The sequence below is a fragment of the Alosa pseudoharengus genome, unplaced genomic scaffold (genome assembly GCF_046254945.1).
Source record: "Alosa pseudoharengus isolate Yale_2024_CS ecotype anadromous, Long Island Sound unplaced genomic scaffold, YU_APseudo_1.1 YU_APseudo_1.1_scf_12, whole genome shotgun sequence".
Classification (NCBI taxonomy): Eukaryota; Metazoa; Chordata; class Actinopteri; order Clupeiformes; family Clupeidae; genus Alosa; species Alosa pseudoharengus.
Window position 1 is genome coordinate 423,318 of NW_027468587.1, and position 19,980 is coordinate 443,297.

Consider the following 19,980-nt stretch of genomic DNA (forward strand, 5'->3'; position numbering starts at 1 on the left):
ATTGAGAGTGATTTCTGCAACCGACTTTATGGTTCAGCCAATCAGGTAGCAGGGCGGGAGTTTCATAGATGTGACGTAGTGGAGAAGCGACCGTGAGACTGTTATCAGCGTCACGGGTTGGCTTCGATGTGAGTGGTTGAAGTAGCAGGTCAATAGATGATGGACAATTGGCTTATTCAATCATATGCAAGTGCAAACACCATTCCAATGGATCGGTTCCAGATGGATGAGTGGAGCTAGGCGGAGCGAAATTCATCTGGCGAGGGTCAGGTTAGGTAGGACCAGGAGGAGCCTTTCTTGGGATCTGAGAGACCTGGTAGGGGTGTAGTGCTGCAATAGGTCTTTCAGGTAGCAGGGGCCAGTTCCATTTAGAGACTTAAAAACCAATAATAGAATCTTAAAATCAATTCTGTACTGAACTGGTAGCCAGTGGAGGTGTTTGAGGAGTGGTGTAATGTGGTCTGTCCTTTTAGCCCTCATCAGGATTCTGGCTGCCGCATTTTGGATCAGCTGGAGCTGGAGACCATTACAATAGTCCAACCTACTGGAAACAAAGGCATGGATAAGTTTTTCGAGGTCATCATGCGACATGAAGTTCTTGAGCTTCGAGATGTTTTTAGGTGGTAGTAGGAGGATTTTGTGATGGCTTTGATGTGGAAGTTAAAAGAGAGCTCACTTTCCAAATGCACACCCAGGTTTTTTACCTCTGTTTTGACCAGATAGCCACTGCAGGTCATTTTGAATGAGATGCGTTCTCTAAGATTCTTTTTACCAAAAACTATTATTTCCGTTTTCTCATTGTTCAGCTGCAGAAAATTAGTGCTCATCCAGTTTTTGATATCGTCCACACAGCAGGTCAGTGTGTCCAGTGGGCTGAGGTCATTGGGGGAAAGGGAAAAATAAAGCTGTGTATCGTCAGCATAACTGTGGTAGGAGATCCGATGCTGACAAATCACCTGACCCAGTGGGAGCATGTACAGATTGAATAAAAGAGGGCCTAAAATAGATCCTTGTGGGACACCACAGTGGAGGGGGGTGGGAGGTAATGACCAGTTGCCTATGGAGACATAGAATTGTCTTCCTTCTAGATATGACTTTAGCCACCCAAGAACTGTACCTGAGAGACCGACCCAGTGCTCAAGTCTGTGGAGTAGGATGGAATGGTCTACCGTGTCAAATGCTGCACTAAGGTCCAATAGAACCACAGTTGGCACTAACAGTTATTTCTTACATCACAATTTGGCACTAACAGTTATTTCTTACATCATTTAAATGTTAAATGTTTATTTACAAACTATATACTAATATAAAAGTTAATGACATATTATTATTTATCTAGCTTTTCCGATTAGATTTGTGGAGAATTTATGGAATTTATGGTTTATGGCTTTATGGTCTTGTGGGCTGTATAAGGCACCCTACTGCCAGTGGTTGGTTGTGTGAGAGTTTGCACACCTCTTCTTCCACTTCATCCTTATTGGATACCTTTGTGGTTGGCTGTCCTGTAATTGGTGACCCTCTGTCTAGTGTTTGAAAGTAGTGTACTCTTTGCCTTTGGAAGTACTATTTGGTTGCTGCTTGAATTTGGTGAAAATTCAGGGGAGTTAGAAATGTAGTTTAGTGTTTGTATGTGATTTTCGCCGTAATTAAGCAGCTTTATTGAGATTGGTATTTTGGAGCCCCCTTTGGAGAAACGGTATACTGCAGCTCTGCTGCGTTTTGTCCTTGTATTGTTGCCATAGCCGATCGGAAACGGTATGCTATGCATTGGGTAGGTTGACTGTATAAAGCACTCCCCACTTTGTTTAAATTTTGTAACTGTAAAATGTTGTTTAAGTTGAAAACTTTGATATACCACCTGTATTATATTACTTTACATGGGTAACACTCCATAATCAAAGTCAAAGTCAGCTTTATTGTCAATTTCTTCACATGCTCCAGACATACAAAGAGATCGAAATTACGTTTCTCACTATCCCACGGTGAAGACAAGACATATTTTACCAATTTAAGTACACAGACAAACATAACATTCAAGTAAACAAAAAATAAGTAAATAACAAAAAAAAATAAGTAAATAAGAGGGCACATACAATGAAGAAATAAGAGCAGCAAAAAATGGTTGAAATTGTGCATAGACAGTCAATAAAAAAGTAGTGCAAAGTCAGGCCAATAAAAGGCTGAGGTAGTTCTGTTTGACCTAAGTAAGAAAGTGGCATAGTGGTGCAAGTTATGTAAGAGCAGCAGAAGTGTTGTGTTTCCAGGACGACAACAACAAGTTGCAAAGTGTACAAGTGTGCAAGTGGAGTAGTGCAAGTAGTGCAAGGCGGCCATTGTAGGTCCAATGTCCAGGATGTTATGTAGCTGAGGGTGGAGGGGGGAGAGGGGGGAGAGAGTTCAGCATCCTAACAGCTTGGTGTATGAAGCTGTTGGTGAGTCTGGTGGTGCGGGAGCGCAGGCTTCTGTACCTCTTCCCAGAGGGCAGTAGATCAAACAGATTGTGAGCGGGGTGACTTGCATCACTCACAATTTTGGTCGCCTTGCGGGTGAGGTGGGTGGTGTAAATGTCCTTCAGGGAGGGGAGTGAAGCACCAATAATCCTTCCAGCTGTGTTCACTATGCGCTGCAGGGCTTTCCTGTTGTATTCAGTGCAGCTTCCGCCCCACACAGCGATACAGCTGGAGAGGATGCTCTCAATGGTGCCTCGGTAGAACGTGGTCATGATGGCTGGTGGAGCACTTGCTCGCCTGAGTTTCCGCAGGAAGTACTAATAATAAGGTGCCATAATAAATAGCAAACTAGTAATTACCTAACCCTTTGTTAATATTTGTTAATTGTTACTAACATATCTATTTGGCACAAGTTAATAGTTTTTTCATCATCAATTAAATATTTGTTGTTTGCATAAAATCTGTATGTTAATGTTTTAGCAAATCTATTAACTAATATTGTATTAATATGTGTTAATAGTTAACTAAATGTATTTTTGGCACTAATTAACAGTTATTTCTTACATCATTTAAATGTTAAATGTTTATTTACAAACTATATGTTAATAGAAAAGTTAATGACTTATTATTATTTAACTAATTGATATTAAACTGTGCTTCTGCCTATCCCAATATGAACCACTCCCCATAGGACCCTTACAATAGATAGACAGATAGATACTTTATTGATCCCGAAGGGGAAATTCATGAAAAAAACACGGAGCTACCTTGACATGCCTTCAGACACTGGCATACATAAAACAGCATCTGCACAAGCAAAATAAAAAGAAGTAGTTGAATGGGCTATATTACATGCATGATTCCTATAGCCTACCATCACTGTCAGCCCTACTAGCAAGGGAGACATGCGACATGGAATGTTCAGGTGCACAGAATTTATTAATATTCTGTGACTCACTAAACACTCACAGACGTAGACCATACGGAGGTAATGCATAAACATAATGCTAAACTAAATGTACATTAATTTCCTGCTAGACTGAATTGCACTTTCCATGAGCACTAAGCTAAACTACACTGAATGCATGGAAAGTTGCTAGCGGAGTTTACAGCTAGTCACGTTAGACTTGTGTGTATGAACTCGTAGTCATAATGAAAACATTAATAAACGTTCTCTAAGTTGCTAGAATTGCTACCAAATCCTAACAATACATGTAAAGTAATATAATACAGGTGGTATATCGAAGTTTTTAACGTAAACAACATTTTACAGTTACAAAATTAGAACAAAGTGGAGAGTGCTTTATACAGTCAACCTACCTAATGCAAAGCATACCGCTTCTGATCAGCTATGCAACAATGCAAGGACAAAACGCAGCAGAGCTGCAGTATACCGTTCCTCCAAAGGGGGCTCCAAAACACCAATCTCAAACTAGAAAACGCAATTCCAGGGAATTACCAGTGCATGAAAATGCAAAACATATGGTGTGAAATATATTGTTAAAACAGATGATGTACTAATTGGCAACCAACATGATGAGGTTTAATATAGTTGGAATGACTGAACTAGGTAGATGAGGTTTAATATAGTTGGAATGACTGAACAGTAAAATAGGTGGATAGTTTAAAAGGTTTAATTATTTTCTAGGTAGATGAGGTTTAATGTAGTTGGATTGACTGAACTAGGTAGATGATGTTTAATATAGTTGGAATGACTGAACTAGGTAGATGAGATTTAATATAGTTGGAATGACTGAACAGTTAGTGGATAGTTTAAAAGGTTAAATTATTTGCTAGGTAGATGATGTTTAATATAGTTGGAATGACTGAACTAGGTAGATGAAGTTTAATATAGTTGGAATGACTGAAAAGTTAAATAGATGGATGGTTTAAAAGGTTAAATTATTTGCTAGGTAGATGAGGTTTAATATAGTTGGAATGACTGAGCTAGGTACTGTAGATGAGGTTTAATATAGTTGGAATGACTGAACAGTTAAATAGGTGGATGGTTTAAATGGTTAAATGATTTGCTAGGTAAATGAGGTTTAATATTGTTGGAATGACTGAACAGTTAAATAGGTGGATAGTTTAAATGGTTAAATTATGTTGTGGACAGAGGAAACAGTTGAACAAGATGTGTAGTCTTATTAAGAGAATGAGACTGTATGCTTAAAGCCTGAGAAACTGACAGTTGATGCAGGTGGCCGGAACACCTGGCCTAGGATTCTAATTGCTTAAGTGCTCTATTATGATGTCATCAGCCCATGTTAAGTCTATGGGGAAATTTTGAATAGTTTTTAATTAATAGTTTAAAAAGTATAAAAGTTACAAAGATGAAAAATACAAAGCCCCCATGTCCTAAGTAAGACCTACGTAACACAGTTTGAATGAAGTTTCTACGTTAAACGGTTGAAGCTGCATTAAATGCGTTAGCGGAAGAATAAGAACTAGAAAAGCATTTCCTGAAGGAAATACAGTGCATGAAAATGCAAAAATATGATGCGTTCATATGGTTAAATTATTTGCTTGGTAGATAAGGTTTAATATAGTTGGAATGAATGAACAGTTAAATAGGTTGATAATTGAAATGGTTAAATTATTTAGGCAGCTAGTTGACGATAACTAACAGTTGGAATGGCTCCAATGTTTGCTAGCAGTTATGTTAACTATGTTAACAAAGATAATAATGCTAACCAAATTACTATGCTAACTAGCAGGCTAACAATGTTAAAATGCTAACTATGCTAACCATGTGACTTAGCTAACCTAGCTAATCATTTTTAAAAGTTATGCTAACAATGCTAACTAGCATGTTAACATGCTAACTATGCTAGCCATGTTACTTAGCTAACCTAGCTAATCATTTTTAGTAGTTATGCTGACTATGCTAACTAGCATGCTAACATGTTAACCATGTTACTTAGCTAACTTTGCTAATCATTTTTAGTAGTTTTGCTAAAAATGTTAACTAGCATGTTAACACGCTAGCATGCTAACTATGCTAACCACGTTACTTAGCTAACTTAGCTAATCATTTTTTGCAGTTTTGCTAAAAATGCTAACTAGCATGTTAACACGCTAGCATGCTAACTATGCTAACCACGTGACTTAGCTAACTTAGCTAATAATTTTTAGCAGTTTTGCTAAAATGGCTAACTAGCATGCTAACGTGTTAGCATGCTAACTATGCTAACCATGTGACTTAGCTAACTTAGCTAATCATTTTTAGCAGTTTTGCTAAAAATGCTAACTAGCATGTTAGCATGCTAACTATGCTAACCATGTGACTTAGCTAACTTAGCTAATCATTTTTAGTAATTTTGCTAAAAATGCTAACTAGCATGCTAACATGGTAAAACTGCTAGAAAATTTTAGTTAAGTTAGCTAAGTCAAATGGTTAGCATGCTAGCACTGCTATAAAACATTAGCTAAGTAGCATGGTTAACAGAATTAAAAATCTTAGCATAACTGCTAGCTACAGTGGGTAGGAGTCATAGTTGATGACGAGTAACAGTTACAATGGCTAAACAGTTAAAAAGTTCAGTAGTTTAAAGGGTTAAATTGTTTAACAGTGAAATATTGTAGTGAGGACTTTTATTTTGAAACAGTTTTTGGCAGAGGAAACAGTTGAACAGGATGTGTAGTCTTAATAGGGCCAGTTTGTATGCTTAAAGCCTGAGAATGGCAGTTGATGCAGGTGGCCCGAACACCTGCCATAGGATTCTAATTGCTTAACGGCCGTATTGTGATGTCATAATCTAATGTTAAGTCAATGGGGAAATTTTGATAGTTTTTAATTAATAGTTTAAAAAGTATAAAAGTTACAAAGTAAGACCTACGTAACAAAGTTTGAATGAAGTTTCTATGTTAAACGGTTGAAGCTGCATTAAACGCGTTAGAAGAAGAAGAAGAACTAGAAATGCAATTCCAAGGAATTACCAGTGCATGAAAATGCTAAAGTTGTGATGTAAAATATCATGTATAGTTAAAACAGATAATACAGAGATGGTTACTACGGTGATGCTAGGATAGACATGGTGGTTGCATAGCTTAATAAAAGTTGATAGGTTAAAAGTAGACTGTTTAAAAGCTGAATGTAGATAGTTTAAAAGTTGTTGATAGACAGTAGATAGTTTAAAAGTTGTTGATAGACAGCTAGTTTAATAGATAGTTTAATGATAGTTTAAAAGTAGACCGTTTAAAAGTTGAAGGTAAATAGTTTAAAAGTTGTTGACAGACTTGAAGTTGAATGAATGTTGATATTCAAATAGTTTAATGGCTGTGTATAGGTAGATATTTGACGATAACTGAAAGTTGGAACGGCTCTAATGTTTGCTAGCAGTTATGCTAAGATTTTTAATTCTGTTAACCATGTTACTTAGCTAACCATGCTACTTAACTAACTTAACTAACATTTTCTAGCAGTTTTGCTAAACATGCTAACTATGCTAACAATGTTAGCATGCTAACTATGTTAACCATGTTACTTAGCTAACTTAGCTAATCATTTTTAGTAGTTATGTTAACTATGCTAACTAACATGCTAACTATATTAACTATGTTACTTAGCTAACCTAGCTAATCATTTTTAGCAGTTTTGCTAAAAATATTAACTAGCATGCTAACATGTTAGCATGCTAACTATACTAACCATGTTACTTAGCTAACTTAACTAATCATTTTTAGCAGTTTTGCTAAAAATGCTAACTAGCATGCTAACATGTTAGCATGCTAACTATGCTAACCATGTGACTTAGCTAACTTAGCTAATCATTTTTAGTAATTGTACTAAAAATGCTAACTAGCATGCTAACTATGCTAACCATGCTAACTAGCTACAGTGGGTAGGAGTCATAGTTGATGACAAGTAACAGTTACAATGCCTAAACAGTTAAAAAGTTCAGTAGTTTAAAGGGTTAAATTGTTTAACAGTGAAATATTGTAGTGAGGACTTTTATTTTGAAACAGTTTTTGGCAGAGGAAGCAGTTGAACAGGATGTATAGTCTTAACCCTTAGAACCCGATTGACGCAAAGTGCGTCAAAAAACACACCCTTTCTTCTCTGTTACATTGCTCCGGAACGGTTCATCGCAGCGAGATGAAACCTTTATTGCACGACAGAGCAGAAGTGGGGCTTTCCAACGAGACTACACACTTGTCTGTACGATCAAGTATGAAAATTTTAAAAAATCATGAAATTAAATCAAATTGCATCATATTTACAGTCTATACTTCTCTGCATTCACCTGCACACACATTACTCTAGTTTGAATTACTCGCGAACCCGTGATCGCATCGATATGGCAAGCATATCAGATGAAAGAGGGGGCACAGGGCTATCCATTGGTACCATGTTTATCGATCCTTCTGGCTTATAAAACCAGACGAAGTGACTGCAAAATAATAACGTCATGTACACAAACCAAGCTGCACACTCATTACTCTCGTTTGAATTACTCGCGGACCCGTGATCGCATAGATATGCCACGCATGTCAGATGAAAGAGGAGACTCAGAGCTATCATTTGATACCAAGTACATCCTTCTGGGTTATAAAACAGACGAAGTGACAGCAAAATAATAACTTCATATAGCTGGACTTACCCCACGTTTTTGTCTGTTCTTGTGGCAAAGCATGTTTATAATCCAATGCTATCATGTGTTTCTCTATGGCAAAGCATGTTCATATTCCGGTTTTGAGATCCTAGCAAATTCCTGCATGGCATCCAATTCAAGGCTCACATTGCATCCCAATTTCAACAAATAAACACCTTTTTTGCCTTTACTTTGTTCATGGCAATGCAGTAAAGAGTTGAGAATTATTATGACTGCATACACACAGGCACGCAGGCTAACACGCAACCTCGGGTCAAGTCAGGTCAGATCAGTTCGTGTCACAGATATGGAGCGCAGAAAGGTCATTTTTCATCACTAAATAAAAAATGGCATTTATTTCCGTAAATCACACAGCAAATATTTCTGTAAATTGCTCAGCCCCAGAGTATCCCTCCAACATGGCAATTATATTGCCCGATTCAGGACAGTCTGCCCTACACACACATGAAATGCATGTAGAGCTGTGAGCTTGCTGTGGTGAGATACATGTCGAAATATAAGAATTTTTATAATACACTTTTTATATTTTAATTCTTTAAAAATCAAAATAAAATCAATGCTAGTATTAATACATGAAATGGCAGATCTGAATAGCCTAAACTCTCCTGAAAAAAACAATATATAATATATGTGTGTGGCACTTACAATGACCAGAATAAATCCTTATGAATAAAGGTAGTGAAAATGCCCTAAAAACAGCTTAGGGTTCTAAGGGTTAATAGGGCCAGTTTGTATGCTTAAAGCCTGAGACTGGCAGTTGAGATCCAGGTGGCCTGAACACCTGCCATAGGATTCTAATTGCTTAATGGCCGTATTATGATGTCATAATCGGCAATGTTAAGTCTATGGGGATTTTTAAAAAGTTTTTCTTTAATAGTTTAAAAAGTATAAAAGTTTCAAAGTTGAAAAGAGATAGCAACCCGATCTGTTTGAAGACCTACGTTACAAAGTTTGAATGAAGTTTCTAAGTTAAACTGTTCAAGAGAAATTGCGTCTAGAAAAAGTGGTAAGCGGAATAATAATAATAAGAAGAAGAAGAAGCCTAGGAAGAACAGTACAGTGCATTTTCATGCACTGTAATAAGAAGAAGAAGAAGAAGAAGTTGCCTAGGAAGAACAGTACAGTGCATTTTCATGCACTGTAATAAGAAGAAGAAGTTGCCTAGGAAGAACAGTACAGTGCATTTTCATGCACTGTAATAATAAGAAGAAGTTGCCTAGGAAGAACAGTACAGTGCATTTTCATGCACTGTAATAAGAAACTTTGGAAGAACAGTATAGTGCATTTTCATGCACTGTAAAAAGCTGCTTAATTACGGCGAAAATCACATACAAACACTAAACTATATTTCCAACTCCGTTACACCCCTCCCCTGAATTTCACCAAATTCAAGCAGCAACCAAATAGTAGCCTACTTCCAAAGGCAAAGAGTACACTACTTTCAAACACTAGACAGGGTCACCAATTACAGGACAGCCAACCACAAAGGTATCCAATAAGGATGAAGTGGAAGAAGAGGTGTGCCTTATACACCCCACAAGACCATAAAGCCATAAACCATAAATTCCATAAATTCTCCACAAAGCTAATCAGAAAAGCTAGATAAATAATAATATGTCATTAACTTTTATATTAGTATATAGTTTGTAAATAAACAGTTAACATTTAAATGATGTAAGAAATAACTGTTAATTAGTGCCAAAAAGACATTTAGTCAACTATTAACAAATATTAATACAATATTAGTTAATAGATTTGTTAAAATATTAACATACAGATTTTATGCAAACAACTAATATTGAATTAATGATGAACAAACTATTAACTTGTGCCAAATAGATATTTTAGTAACAATTAACAAATATTAACAAAGGGTTAGGTAATTACTAGTTTTCTATTTATTATGGCACCTTATTATGGAGTGTTACCAAAGGTAGGTTTGAAATAAGCCTGTAATTATTAAGAAGAGTGGGATCCAGGCTTCTCTTCTTGAGGATTGGCCTGACAAGTGCCTTTTTTAGAGAGCTAGGGACTACTCCCGATTGCAGAGACAGGTTTGTAATGGCCAGCAGCTCTAAGGAGATGAAGGGGAAAACAGACTTCAGGAAGTTAGTCGGAAGGGTGTCAAGGCTGCAGGTGGTTGAGTTTAGCCTGCTTACTGTCTCTGATAGAGTTTCAAGAGTCACTTGGGAGAATTCAGAGAAGATGGCAGTGTTACCACCAGATGGCGGCAGTGGGTCAGAGCGGGAGGTTGTGGGTGGGGGGATACTAGCTCTAATGTCCTCAATTTTTGTCTTGAAAAAGGAGGCAAATTTATTAAAGGCGTTAGTGGAGAGAAAGTGTGATGGAAGTTGGGTGGGGGAAATGGTTAATTTCTCCACTATGGAAAAAAGCACCCGAGTGTTATTGATGTTGTTATTGATGATGTTTGAGAAGTAGGACTGTCTGGAATTGCGGATCTCCTTGTTGTAAGCACAGAGCTTTTCCTTGTAGGTAGTGTAGTCAGAGAGTTGTCTGTGCAGTCTTGTTTAAGTATTTTGACAGAGGGGAAGGAGAGCCAGGGAGAACTCTTTTTCTTAGTGACTTTTTTTGTCTTCATTGGGGCGATGCTATCCATAATATTGGTCATCTTGGCAGTGAAGACGTCCAGTGCTGTTTCCGCTGACAGGTGGCTCCTTTGGCATTTCTGGACAGATGGTTGTAATGGCTTTTTTTTGCTCTCCCTCCCTCCCTCTCCCTCTCTCTCTTGCTCTCCCTCCCTCCCTCTCTCTGTCTCTCTCTCCCTCTCTCTCTCAAAAAGAGTGATGGTGTTTGCATTTATCACGCGCCTCTTTGTTGACATTGGTATTTTGGGGGCAGGGAGTGGGAGAGATACGTCGAAAAAGACAAAGAAGTGGTCAGAGAGCCCCAGATCTAACACAGTTGTGGTGATTGTAAGACCTTTTGTTATAACTAGGTCTAGGGTATGACCATGGGTGTGTGTTGGTTGATCAATGTGCTGGGTAAGGGAGAAAGTATCCAGTATGGCAGTGAAATCTCTGGTGTAGTGGTTTGTTGGGATGTCAATATGTAAATTGAAGTCCCCAGTTAAAATGAGGCCGTCATAGTCAGTGCAGATGGATGATAAGAGTTCAGTGAATTCATCAAGGAAGCTACTGGCAGATAGCTTTGGGGATCTATAGACAGGCGCGTAGCAAGCGTGGGGGATGTGGGTGTTATAACGTACACACTTTTGCTGGAACATGATTCTATCCCCCACACTTTTTGTCAGATTAAAATGAAAGTAAAATATGGAAATAAACGCTCCCGTAAAGAGTTGGAACCGTATCTACCATAACGCACACACAAAGAGACACAAATAGGTCTGTTGATTTGATTGAATGGTCATCCAGCCAATCACATCAAGTTAGCCAGTGAAGAACCAGAGCCGCTCTGATCAAATTTAAAGTGTGCATCTTTCAAGGTGCTGCTGCTTGGGTCTGCATTATAAAGTCTGCAGTGAGCAGATTTCAGGTAGAATTGAAATGATAATTGTTACCGCATTATGCTAATTTAGTAAACCAAAATTCACTGTCTGACTGACAGTTTTTGTCACAATGTATAAATGCAGAGAGTCAAAGTGAAAGCGGGGGTGCGCGCACCAAGGCACTTGTTTGTGCAGAAAGACCTTTGGCTACTATACTGTTCTCAGAGCATTTTGCCTTCTCTGTCTATGATCTGCAGCTTGGGCCTCCACAACAATTAACCTACTAGTCCACGTAGCCACGAAATTAAGTTATGGCCGGTGCTGGAGATCTTAAATACGATCGCGTTCCATTTAGAACATCTTATTTTGATCTTACAAACGGAGGCCACAATACACATTTGAGTTCTACATCTGAGAACTAAGATTTCCAGCATGTAGAACTCAAATAGAATGCTTATGAGCGCTCATGCAATGTGTGTGTCCCTGCAGCAAGTGAAACTAGGTAACGTGGGCTAGAAGCGACAATAGCTTAAACAACAACGTGGCTTCCTGTAACTATTAATGGAAAAAGAAACTGCTAATCATAATCTTTAAATTGACATTAATTAAGCTGGCTATATGCAACACAATTTATTTATATTCCCTTTGCATATGTTTGGGTAGACTTCAAACGTTTTTGAATTTGAGCTTACAGTTCTGTATTCTTTATTATTATATTTATTTAGTTATTAGTGATACCTCGAAATTAGGCTGCTGTCTGTTAGGGCAATTTATTGTAGCCTGCTAACCCATATGCACAAAACATAATTTCTGAAATGATTTCTTGATTTATAACATGAGATATGTCTCCATGTAGGGTAGTGTCAAACAGTGAAGTGATAGGTAGATCATGTAGGCCTACATGTCACATGAGCCACACATATGAGGGGCGCTGTTTCTTCTGTCCCTCCCAAACTGCATTAAAATGGTGTGTTTAGCAATCAGAATTTCATTTTTTTTCGGGGTAGAAACTGCCGGACACCAATATAGTCTGCACCCCTCTCAGAAAATACTTACGAGTTATTTATAATTTGGCAAGATTGTTTCATTTTCCTATCCCACAACCCCCACACTTTTAAAAAGCTTGATACTTCCCTGTCTATAGATGGTTATGAGCAGGATCTGTGGTGGGCCTGTAATGATCCTGGCTAGGTACTCGAAGGAGGAAAAATGACAGAGAGTGAGTTGTTTGCATTGATAGGATGACCTGGAGATGGTGGCTATTCCTCCACCTCTTCCATATGGTCTGGCTGCATAACTAAAAACAAAGTTTGGGGGTGTAGCTTCAATGAGCGTGATTTCACTTCTTGCATTGTCCAACCAGGTTTCAGTTAACATAAGAAAATCAATCTTATGGTCAGTAATAATATCATTGATTAAAAATGACTTATTAGATAGAGATCTAGCATTGAGGAGAGCCATTTTAGTTGTTGGTGAAGGATTGCTGGGAGGAGAGAGGGAGTTTTGTATTGACACCGGCAACAGGTTGGCAGGGTTAGACTATGAGATGGGCCGTGTTTCAAGTACTCTAGGTCTGATTATCACAGGGATGAAGCGAGGGAGAGGAGGAGGGTTGGAGTGTAGATCGACCAAACCCTCATGTATAGAGTGTCCCAGTGACGCCACTTCCACTTGCCTCCATGGGACCTATCTTTCAAAAAATTTTGAACGCCAGTCTATGGCGAAAAAGAAATTATTTTCTGGTCCCGGTTGACTTGTGCCTTGAATTACCCATATGACGTTTGTCAATTTTAAAGAAAATTTGCAGTTTGTTTCGTAACTATTCAATTACAACATTGTGAAAGATCGTAATTCCAACGACTACAAACCCATCAGTCGCGCTAGTGACGTTAGCTCATTCACAGCCACACTAGATTGTACAAGCATACCAGCAACAGGTCTTAATTGGGCTTTCCTTGCCGATGAAAATACCATGAGTCAGAGGATTAAACACATCAGGTAAGTTGTATTCGTCCATAGACTGTACATTAGATACTGTTAAGTGACATAGCAGGCAGCAAGATGCAACGTTAACTAGCATAACAGCTATCAGCTAGCTTCTAATCTTATCGTTTCATTACGTTGGTGACGTACATCGTTCGAGACGAGAGATGTAGTCCACTGAGCGGATTCGTACAAAACCAACATAACTTTTGAAGTCTATCGAACAACAGTACTTTCTTGACGTGAAAAATGATCTTTTAAATTCACACACATCATATGTGAAATTCGTGACACAATTCAAATGGGACCAAAAAATAATCGTTATCTCTCCATTAACTCCCGTTCATATTTTTTTGAAAGACAGGTCCCTTGTAGCGGAAGTAAAACGGAAGTCACTGGGACACTCTATAGTAGAGAGGGTACTGAAGGGATGGACAGTGTAGGGAGTCAGAGGGGGGCAAAGGCTATGAAATTTAGGAAGTTGAAAGTGAGCTGTTTGACTCCTTCCTTATTAGGATGAAACTGGTCTTTGTCATATAAGTCAGAGCGGGTCCAGAAGTTTTCCAATGAAGTTATAACCGGCGGTGTTACGGCCAGCTCATTAGCCGCAACATAGTATGGAGACGGACATCAGAGTTTATCAAAAATATAGTATTTATTTCAACAAAAAAATACACATTCTAAAATCTAGGGGTTCTGTATAAAAGACCCACACACCCAAGAGCACTGCGCGCTCCCGGTGTGGTGAATAATATGCCCACCCCTGAAGGTCAACGCAGGAGCTTCTTATCCACACCTTCAGGTGTACACAATTAAGCTGATTTTGCCCATGCACCACCCAAAGGCTGCTGCACTGTCACTGCAGGGCCAGTGAGTGTGCAGAGGGGCGTAACAGGCGGCTACACTGACATTTTTAAGCCATTGATGAAGGCTGTAGAGCCGGCTGAAACATTCAGAGCCACGTGCAGGGGAGGGTATGGGGCCAGACAGAATACAGGATTTGCCAAGAGATTCCAGTTTGATACAAAGTTCTTCGATTTCACTGTGGAGCTGAGCAGATTTCATGTCCATGACATTGTTTGACCCGATGTGGATAATTATCTTGGATATGGAGGGGAAAAGCTGTAGGATCTTTGGTAAAAGAGGGAAAAGATCATTAACCCTGCCATTATCAACACAGTATGTGATTGCAGCAGGGAGTTTTACTTCTCTAATTATAGAATCCCCTAATAGGAGGATCTGTGGGACTGAGGTGTGATCATATTTGTAAACAGTGTGCTTTGGGGGAAACTGGTGAGGAGAGGAATGCTGGGCATGACGAACGTTAGGGGGCAGCAGTGCCTTGTCGGTGGGTGGGGTCATTGGCACAGGTAACAGAGAAGTAGGGCTCAGGTGGATGACGTCATCAGATGTCGAGGAAGATGTTGTGGAGGAGGCCGGAGAGATAGCTTGGTTGCCGGCTGAAGAGCTAGCCGGTATATGGCCAGCATCAGGAGCATCTGGGGGGGGAAAGCAGCGACGCCGTTTTACATGTAGGTTGGGAGAGGGAGAAGTAGGACGTTTTCTTGTCCGATGCACCGACGGCAGGTGCGGCATAGCCAGGTTGACGGGCTGAGCCACTGCCCGTGGGGGAGCAGGCTTAGATGGTCGTTCCGTTGGGCTGCAGTTGGAGCGCTTTGCCATCACTGAAGTTGGACTGGGGAGCGATGAAGTGCAACAAGAGACTGGAGGAGATGTAGGTTTGTCCGCGCCAGATTCACCAAGCTCGGCGTCCATGAGTACCTGAAGTGGGGCAAAGGAGTTGTACAGCGTGATGGCGCCGTCCTCTGCTTCGGAACTCGAAGGGGAAGAGCGTTTCCGAGGTTCCCCACTCGTCACTGTTTCCCAGCTGGTTTTTGGGCCAAGCGGAGACACCGGACAGGAGAGGGGAGCTGGAGCTTTATCCTCCATGTTTGATGTAGCACTCGGTTGGAGAGAGTCCAGCCGGGAGAGGAGGAGAGACTGGCGGTGGGCGATCTCGTCCAGAAGAGCCTGGATGGAGCAACATTCCGACCTTACGCTGGATATCTCGGCGCTCTGTGTGGGTGGTGAGGTCACCGGTGTGGAGCATCCCTCGAGTAGCTCACGGCGTTGGCTGGATGGGGGGTGGATCACCGCAGTCGCCATCTTGGCAGTCGCCATATACTCCCATAAAGTGGTGAAAGCACCCTTTCTCTGGTTGAATACTTGGATAGGCCCTCTCTTCTTTAGCCCAGATGAGTCCATGATTTCCAAAAAGAATGGCAAACTTTGATTGGTCTAACGACAGGACGATAGATAGATAGATAGATACTTTATTGATCCCCAAGGGGAAATTCAAGGGTCTCAGTAGCATACAGACATCACATACAACATGCACTTACAGCAGAAATGGTAAACATAACTATAAACATATAACTAAACTCCACAGATGTAGGGTCTGGGAACTCACCATTGCCAGTGCTCACTCCGAGGAGTGGGATAAATGGTTGTCTTTCAAATTCGCTCTGCATGCAATAGGATAGCGCTTCAACTCATTAGTCCCATGCGTTTTCCCAACAGCAGAGCTAGTTGGCTAGTTGATCAAACTTTTGCCAATTTTTAACTTGAGTCGCGATTCAAAGATCGCTGTTCGCCAGCAGCAGCATCCATCTTCTTTGTTTTCAAGTAGCAGGGAATTCACAACCGTTGCCACTCTGTCGTCATTAGCCTTAAGCCCGTCCACCAACTCGATACACAATGTGATTGGCCTGACAGATGTTTGGTTTTTCCAGCTTGCAAGCCAACGGAGAGTTGCGAGACTACCCTGGCTGCCGCTAGGGTGTGTCTAGATTTTTTAGGCTTTTTCTCGGCCCTATATGAGCTTGGAATACACATTTTCATCAGTGGCCCACTCCCAGCAGAGGGAAGCTTTGTATTTTCCAGACTATTCAGTTTAAACACCTGGCTCGCAAAAGCATGCTTTTCAGTTGGAATGAATTTTATTGACAATTTTAACCTTTTTTGGAATCGCAGGGAATACTTCAGACCAAATAGTACAGAGCTGAGTTGGACTGGGGCCAAGATCTTAACCGAATACTATCACCTCTCTCTCCTGCACCCAACATTTTTTCTGCCAACCTTGAGCCGAGCCTCTGATAAGCGCTCAGTGGCCATACAGACGGAACAAGCGGATGACATCAACATCTCAGCTAAACCAAAACACTCTACACAGGCTGAAACAGAGATATGCCCACCCCCCCTGCTGTGGGGCCCTCTGGTAACCACCCGCTAGCCTCCACTGAAATGCAGACCTTGGAGAAACATAAACAACCAGCTCAACAATGCCCAGCCATGTCCACTGGACAAGATAAGATGGGTGCTGCTAAAAAGACTCAAAGTCAATCACTGGCGTCAAACTCCCTGGAATCTCAGCAAACAAATGGATGCGATGAGCATGAGGAGATAGCACCTATCAAAGCTGCTGAGGGGCTATCAGAAAGGAAGGGTCATGTAACACCAGTACCCATCTCCGTCGACTCCTTGTCACCACAAAGACACAACAACTTGGAATACACTACTGGAATACATGCTGAAAGCGGAGCGTCTGCAACAAACTCCCCAGGGCCTCAGCAGGCAGATGGAGACTCTGAACCAATATTCAACCCCATCTTCCTTGATTTCCCATCACCACCTACACCCAATCACGTCCCCACCCGATCAAATTCCCCAGGCCACCCAAACCCCCCTGTATATCCATCCTCATCCCAACACTCCCCCACCCGCTCAAACTCCCCAGGATCCCCTGTATACCCATCACCATCCCCACCCCAGCACATGATTTTCCCTGCAAGAATGGAAGGACTGCTGCCAGTAGCCCTGCAACTTGTTAGTAGCCCAAGACCTTCAACTGTATACCCATCAACATTCCACCTTGTTGGTAGACCAAGACCTTCAACTGTATACCAGGGATGGAAATTAACCACCCGCCCCCCGCCAAATGCGGGTAGTTTTGTGCGCTGGCGGGTGAATTTGGTCAACTTACCAGCCACTGTGGCGGGTAGAGCTAGCGTACCACAAATAGTCAGATCCGGTCTAATTTTCATACTTATTGACGGTTAAAAATAAGAAAGTGTCTGTAGGGATCATGTAGCCTAACGTTACCAGCCTATAAGGGTAAATCGCGCTGATTTGAAGTTCTACTCGTAGTGAGCCGCCACCGCAGCATAGCCTATGGTGCAACGCTTCACTTTCACTTCACTACCATTAAGAAACTGTCACTATGCTTTCATGTGCCACTGCTAGATTATTTCAGGATGACTGCATAGACATAAATCTAGTGAGATCTGTGCATCTGCGTTATATCTTCACAGGCTAATATTCTCACGTAAATAGTTCTCTTTTGAATTGGCCCGTAGACCTAGGTATTTTAATCCGGCCCGCGACATGCTGCTATTTAGACCTATGAGGCAGACAGACGGACATCTCCACACCCATTCGTCGTGATTGAATATCTCACAAACTTTTCATTCAAAGAAATTACAAACCGTATCAGAATAAACAGCAGAACTTACCGAACGCAAAGGTGTAAAGCATTCCCTTATTCAAGTTATAGCCGTTCCCGAGTAATCCGGTTTTGAAATTGAAGCAAATGTCTACACGGTCTCCAACGTTGGGCTTTTGTCATATATGATAAGGCCAAATACAATTTTTTTTTTAACAATATCGCCTAGATAACTGTACAACCAGAGTTTTTCCAATGTAGCCTAGTTTCACAAAATGCTAAGCATGCATATTACGTTTCTTAAAGCTGAGCTGTGCTTAAATTGTTCAGTGCATGATTTCATTACGGGCCAAATAGAAAATAAATGCTAAATGTTAAATATAGCCTTGATACCTGTAAATATTTAAATCAGATGATGTACACTATAGTTAGATCAAGTTGGAGAGTTGGATTATAGGATGCTCCAGAACTCACACAAACGGAGTCTTAAAGGAGCCACACCACTTTTATGACAAGACACTATACTATAGCATAGCTATAGCATATGAATGTGGTTCTGTTGACCTTTAGTTTTGTTGCTACTGTGCTTGGAGGACAGGTTTAGGGCAAAACTCAGCACATTTTACTCATATTGCAATAATGCCGATTACCGTGATCATTTTGGGTAGCCTACTATAATCATGATATCACATTTTCATGCCGTTTCTCTAGTGGCTGGTAAAAAAGTTGAGTGGCTGGTAGATTTTGGAATCCACCAGCCACAGTGGCAGGTAGAAAAAATATTTAATTTCCATCCCTGCTGTATACCCATCAACATCCCACCTTGTTGGTAAACCAAGACCTTCAACTGTATACCCATCAACATCCCACCTTGTTGGTAAACCAAGACCTTCAACTGTATACCCATCAACATCCCACCTTGTTGGTAAACCAAGACCTTCAACTGTATACCCATCAACATCCCACCTTGTTGAAAAAACCAAGACCTTCAACTGTATACCCATCAACATCCCACCTTGTTGGTCAGCTGGCATATAGCAGCTGCAGTGGACAATTATTTGATGATGATGATGATGATGACTGTATTGTATGATATTCTCAGGGTCCCTGCAATATCAATGGTACTGACAGTAGTTTTGAGAACATGCCGGGACCCAGTAAGCCCATGACATTCTCTATTCCTGTATTGACAAGAAATAGAACACAAATGCATCGAGCTTATAGGGTAAACCAGTCCAATCTCCTAACCGTACCAATTCAACCTCAGATTTCCCCCATGGACCATTTTTCCCCAACCCTTACAGCAAAACGAGCATTCCTAAATATCAGATCTCTTTCAAACAAATCATTCTTAATTAATGATCTAATTTGCACACACAACCTTGATTTTTTACTTTTAACTGAGACATGGTTAGATCAAGCAAACAGTGCTGCTACTCTCATTGAATCAGCTCCCCCAAATTTCAGTTTTTTGCGTGCTACCAGAGCAAATAAAAAAGGGCTATCCTAGGGGGGATAGCCACAATTTTTAAGACGTCTTTTCAGTGCAGTCGTCATTCGGTGACTTTACTTCATTTGAATATCTGTGTGCACGCATTAAGTCTTCTCCTCAGATTTTATTACTGACAATTTACAGGCCTCCAAAACATTCAGCAAAAAAGTTTTTCTTGAAGAGCTAGGTGAACTGCTATCAGTCGTTTGCATAGAGTTTGACTGTCTTATTATATCAGGGGATCTAAACTTGCATGTGGATAACCCTGAAAACAATTACGCCAAGGAATTCATTGCACTAATCGATACTTTCTCCCTAACACAGCATGTACAGGGGCCAACACACTCTCTCGGCCATACCCTCGACCTTGTTATCACAAAGGGTCTCGATGTCTCTACAGCTGTTAAAGACCTGGCCTTATCTGATCATTTCTGCGTGTTCTTTGATGTGTTTAGGTCCCCACACACTCAAAA

The 19,980-nt window shown here is 40.5% G+C and overlaps 1 pseudogene; it reads right to left on the reverse strand.

The window, feature by feature from the left end:
• Window positions 1-252: 252 nt before the first annotated feature.
• LOC143118558 (uncharacterized) lies at window positions 253-15,680 on the reverse strand (annotated as a pseudogene).
• Window positions 15,681-19,980: the final 4,300 nt, after the last annotated feature.